Raw genomic sequence first — 6,575 nt, forward strand, 5'->3', positions numbered from 1 at the left:
GGTTGTTGATAGAAATTCAGATTGATTATGATGAAAAAAAGTGAGGCAAAACTCATGATTCAATGAATGTTAGTAATGAGTCAAAATCCATAGTAACTGAACAAGTGTAAGAATCATAAGAAACAAATCCAAAAGCTTGGGACACTACTGATGCAGGTGCCATCATGTTTTATACTGGAGGCATTATGACATCAGACATTTTGATACCCAAATGGCAACCGTAAACCATAATAGAGATTCAATGAAAGGACATCATAAAATGGCGCCATCTGTGCGGTCTTCAAAAAAGAGCAGAAATAATATTATCAAAAAATGTATATGTTATAAATAAATTGAAAAAAAAAGTGTGAATCAGGTCATTAGGAAGTTTTTGGCTCCTTGCACTCAGAGACACATGCCACCTAAAAGGCTGGCATGAAACAGCTGACTTCCACCCTGGCCATCGGACCTTACTCCTTTTTATGTTAACTAAGGTTGTCTTATTTTAATTTCTTATTTGTCTTTTATTCTTCTTTTCTTCATTATGTAAAGCACTTTGAGCTACTTTTTGTATGAAAATGTGCTATATAAATAAATGTTGTTGTTGTTGTTGTTCCTTTCAGTCCTCTGAGCTCCCTCCTTTAAATGGGCATCATGGTGTCCACTCATGAGTTGGAACCTCCTGTAAGCCATCTTCCTGCCCCCATTCAGTGCCAGCTTCCTGCTGGGCAAACCCCTATCCACTGTTTAACCCATCGCACAAATGCCAGGTATACTTTGCCTGATGCTCGAGTCAATCAATATCCAAATCTTTAAGACTCAGCCCAAAATTAGAACAACCACCTTACTTGGTTATACTTAAGTATCAGAATCACACAACAGATACGCAGACACCTTTGTTCCAAATAACATAAAATTGACCTTTAATGATACAACAAGATGCTGAAAAAAGCAAATCCATTAATTAAAGAGCAGATATTATATCTTTTTTATGCCTAATACTTTTAGGGGAGCTCTCTGTTATGGAAACGAACCTGCAAAGCACTGGAGAGATTTTACTCCTGAAATGACACAAACTGTCAGTTAACAGATTATTTCTTTCTTATTTACAATGCATGTCTGTACAGTTCTCTTAACATCTAACAAAAATAGTAATCCTAAATTAGAAGCCAGTTTCTGAACTCAATTGTTTGTCAAGGTGAACTACAACACTGATCACAACATCAGCTTTAGTGCCAGTAAGGTGTGGTTGTGTCGTGCAACAGTTCCAACCGTCTCATATTACATTTACCTACTGGCAATATAAAAATACTTTAAAAAAAAACAAACAGAAATTCTTGGAAAGCAACTGTCAAATGTTTTTTTTTTCAAATCTCATTTGATCCCTCAGGACTACATTACCCACCTCAGTCTTTTGTTTTAAGACTAATGGTAGTTTTTAGGTATAATTGACTTTTGTATTATGAAGATAATAATTTAATGTTTTGTGTGACTGCGCTTTTTTTCTCTTCTCAAGCCAGCAAATATTAATTGTACCATTTCTAAAACCTTAGCTTGACATGACTTAAATGCATTTGAGCATTCTGTATGTTATGCAAGTTTAAAAGTTAAAGTGTCAATAAATGGAAACGTAGAGTGGCTAACTTTAGCATAAAATTAGATAAAGTCTGTTGCAGCTATCTTTTAGTTAGCCCTACCTGGACAACGCTTGTAAGGGGTTTGCACATTCTCCCCATGGTTTTATGGGCTTCCTTCCCACATTCTAAATTAGCATGGGTGTGTGTTAAAGGCAAACTGAATTTAGCCCAAGTGTGCACCTGTTCTGTGACAGACCAGAGCCCTGTCCAGGGTTGATTTGTACCAAGATAAGCATTTACTCCTCCAAGTCTGAACTGTATAGAACATCAGTGGAGGTTCTCCTAGATTTCCTGACCAGCACGTTGTTCATGCATTGCTTGATCCTTGTATAAAATAGTAAATATATGCTCTTTGAAAATTAAGCTAGACTCTTCAAGCACAAATAGTGTGTAGAGCTGCAGGTCTGTTGGAATTCATGTCATCTTTGGGGCTATCTTCATTTTCCAGTAAAATGTATTAAGGACCTATTTTTTTTTTAAACAGACAAATATTAATCATATTATCCATTTAAAAAACTGAGTGCCATACACTGCAAAAAGAGGCTGGCCCCATGGGACCAGATGTGATTCTCAAACAAGAATACACATCTAGGAACAACTAGTTAAAAAGTGTGTAGTGAATAGCGGCGAAATTCTGTGCCACTAATGCTACACCCATAGGGTTTCTTTCTAAAACACCTGCCTCCCAATTCCTCAATTCCGTGTGTTTTAAACCACCACAGGGGTTGTAGGGTGAGAGAAAAAAAGATACTGAACAAGAGACTTGACTCTGAGAGAAAATATAAAGCTACAATTGCTGTTATCCATTCAGGGGCTTAACAGCACAAGGTAACTGAAGATACTAATTAATTTGCATGTTGCGCTTTGACAGTGGAGACATGCAGACACACACACACTTAGACCACCACAGCTACTGGCCTCCACAAGTTCTTGGAAGTGCCACTGTCTGCTACTATATCTTTCTGTCATTTTAACTACTGCATCACAATATGACATAATAACAGCAAACAGAGTTTGAATAAGCATTGTGGTCTGTGGATATAAAGTGTGTTAAAACGCTATTGTGTCACGGCACATTTGCATTTCCATTTAGATAGTAATGTTACACTTCTTTAATTATTCATTAATTATTCGTTTGAGTGCTGAAATTTGCTTCTCCTGTAGCCCTTCGTTATCAGCTCTCTTAACGGCATTCCTTTTGACAGAGTGTGACACACCGTTTACTTCAAATGCATATTTTCATGCACATAGCTGCCAATTCTTTCAGGCTTTCATTGACTATTACATTGTCCATGAGGCCAATTCAAAGTTGCCAGTTAAACTAAAATGCACATCTTTAGGATATGACAGGATACCCGAGGGAAAAATCCATTTTAATGTTGGATGAATGGGAAAATTCCTCATGACTTGGAATTGGAACCACTGTGTTGCTCAGATCAAATTCAGATCCTCAGAATTCATAAAAATAATAGTAAAGTTGTTCCAGCAGAATACTTCCAGCTAAATAGAGAGAAGCCTACATGAAAGGAAAATGCATTCATGACAAAAATCAAAAAGCACTTCATCACACAAAGGCTAGTGGCAATGAGGAGCCAGTTGTTCAGTCGTGTAGTACAAAGCTGAAAGCTTCTAAAAACAGTCTTGATGGACTGCTTGCTTTAATTTCTTTTCTAAAATTTCTTATGTTCATGTTTTCTAAATTTTCCTGTTATACATCTGTGTGAAGTAATGCAATTTGTAATTTGGAATAGGACATAATTAAGTGAAACATTAGGACCATCTAGCTTCCTGTTATTTCTTTAAGAATAACAAGGTATTTACTTCAGAAACATGGCAAATCAGAATATACCAGACTCCCATTTGAACTTTTAGCTCTGTGGAAAACCCTTGGCAGAATTGTGATGAAGCTGAAAGGGGGGCTACAGGAAAGACAAACAAATGTGGAGGGAGTTTTTGCCAGGTTTAAATAGTTGAGGCTTAGTTGACTGGTTGTGAGTTGTTCTTCCTTTAGAATTTCATTATGGAGGATCCATGTTATATATTGAAACTAATAATGCTACTTATAGTGTAGTATAGTGAAAATGTTATTTTTTTAACATAATATACCATTTGTTATACTACTTATTTGTTTTAACAAGAACTGCAACACTGCCTTCCTGGTAAAAACTGTAAAACACAGCAGCAGCTTTCAAAATTATTAAATGAATGCAATTGAAAAAGTAAACGAAAATGTGACTGAAAAGAAAGCTATTAGTCTAAAGAGATCAGGAAAGGTAATAGATGAAAACTTTGTATAAACTTTCTGTCATTAAAAAAGATAAAACTATTTTAATAAGTTTTGGAACCTGGTGATTTTAGATAAGATTCAGAGAAATAATTACACAGGAAACATTTAATGTTTCAAAGCAGTGCAATGCAAACTACCTCAAACCAGCTTAAAAACTTACAAAGTGAAAACTATAACCAAATAGATACTAATGTACTATGCTCTCTTTGGGATGTGTGGTGGATGCAATAGTGTGATAAATCATCTTTAACTCCAATCAGATTATCACTGTATCAAGAGGAAATTTTGGGGGACCAACATAGTTGTCCCTGTTATTCTTTTGCCAAGTCCAAACAGCTTAAACAGGCTCTTGATGGCACGTAGACAAAATGTAAAGTAATAAAATAAATCAGCCAGGTTCAAAGCTCTTTAGTCTGGTCCATACTCAGGCAGGAGCTCCGTTCTGCAGTCTGCTCTCTCCAGAATGACAGGAAACTTGCTGGAAGTGCCTCAGTTTTATAGTGGTGGGACCAGAAGGGGCGGAGTCAGTGGCACTCTGGGATCTGTGAGAGAAAAAGGAGATAATACCATCAGCAACAGCGCCCACTCATGTCCTGGAGTGGTAGTACTTACCTCAAATAAGCCCAGAAGGCAAACCTCAGACAAGCTTGTGTGACACATAGTAAACAAAGAGTTTGTCAAAAAATTTAATAAATCAGTGCTTGTTTGTGTATTTATTGAGGAAACTACTGTGTCTTTAATGTATTACATTAGCTAAATAGGCATGCACATAACAGACATCTTTAGGTGCAACTAAGGCATGATATTGAATAATGCTTAGTCATTCCTATAAATACCTAATTTTAAAATTTTTTGTGAATCGCTGATGATAAGAAGGGTTAAAAGTACTCATTTTTAATGCTATATTACACTTCGGTATATACTCTAAATCAGGGGTCCTCAATCACAGTCCTGAAGGGCTGTAGTGGCTGCAAATTTTTGTTCTACCCTGGTTGCTTAATTAAAAAGCAATTCTTACCAATAATTTAATGTCATGGCTTGTTAGTGCTTTAAATCTGCTATGTCAGGTAATTCTCATATCCCAGATTTTCTTCCCCTTTGTAAGGATATCATCCAAATGATTTAAAGGCTAAAATGGATGAGTAATTCTCAGTCCTTCACTTTTTACTCCTCACTTTCCTTCCAAGTATTTAATTAAACCCAATAGTGCATGAAAAATACACACAGGTGTAAATGGTAACAAGCTAAATGGAGAAATGCTGGTCTCTTTTGTCATTTGCATGTTATTGCTAATTAGGAGCAATTAAAAACCAAGAATACAGCTGTTAAAGACTAAAATAAGCAATAAGGGTTCAAAGTCTTAACGAGCGAGAAAACTAAAGTGAAGCAGAAGTGTTACTTGAGCAATAAGGGCTTCTTATTAAACAATTGAGTTGGAGCAAAAACCTGCAGCCACTGCTGCTCTCGAGGACCGTGTTTGAGGACCCCTTGCTGTAAACTAAAATAAATAAGAAGGTTTTTTTCTTTTTTAAATACCTTTTTCTCAGTGATGTTGAACTAGATTAAGTGGGTTTAGAAATGGATTGATGACAAATATCTATGATTTTTTATGTAGTCGAAGTGGCTATAAATGAGCTAAGTGTTGATATGAGGGTATTTCAAAAAGTAACATAAAGTCTTCTCACTTTAAACCTAACATCTGTATGACCTGTCTGAAAAGAAATACAGTAGCTGTTGTCATATGGTCATGTTTCAGGTGTGATTTTCTTAATAGATTACAATTTGATATAAGTCTATGTACTGGTAGTCAAGTCTGAAAAACACGACTTGTGAATTGTTGTGGCGCCTGTGGGGGAGTTGTTGGACCATCCACGTCGTAGCCTGTAACACACACCAAGTGACTTCCGTCTCTTTGGTACCTTAAAAAAACACCTTGACAACAATTTCTTCCAAATCAGGATGAATGCCTTAACACAAATGAATGCTCTAAAACTGGGAGCTGCGGATGCGCTATGTTAAGTTACATTACAATATATGCTTAGAAATGAATAATAAAGAAGTTGTTTACTAATATTGATTTAGGGTTCAAATGAACACATCATTATGATTTAGAGTGAAGCATGTGTTCTAGTGTTATAAAGAGTTTTATATTGAATAATTCCCAGAAAGGCTTGGCTTCTCCCAACCCAATATTGAAACAAGCCTCTTCAGAATATCAATGAATGAAATAAGGATATCAGGTTTATCCCTGTCTTTTTCCTTTACAGGATCTCATCAAGGTTTAGCCTACTTCAGCATGATCAACCATAGGGCAAAATGCTAGTTCTGGACTGGTCACCATTCCACTGCAAGGCTATGCTCACTAATAACACACCAAATATTCCCTCAACCTAATGCAGCCTTTCTCTGATCAATTTCTGCCTTGCACCATTTCATTTGTTAATGCACTGGTTCTCCATGAACAAAACTGGATTAAGAAGATAAAGAAAAATAATAGATATAATACAACTTCACTCACTTTGCACTGGATACACAGGTTTATAAAACTGATGGAAAGATAATCAACCTACTGTAAAATGCAGTTTTTTTTAATTTTGAAAGAACACAAAATACCCTGACAAAACCTTTACAGAAATGAGATGAACATGTTGACACAAATATGCTGGAAAAGA

The sequence above is a fragment of the Erpetoichthys calabaricus genome, chromosome 8 (assembly GCF_900747795.2).
Source record: "Erpetoichthys calabaricus chromosome 8, fErpCal1.3, whole genome shotgun sequence".
Taxonomy (NCBI): domain Eukaryota; kingdom Metazoa; phylum Chordata; class Cladistia; order Polypteriformes; family Polypteridae; genus Erpetoichthys; species Erpetoichthys calabaricus.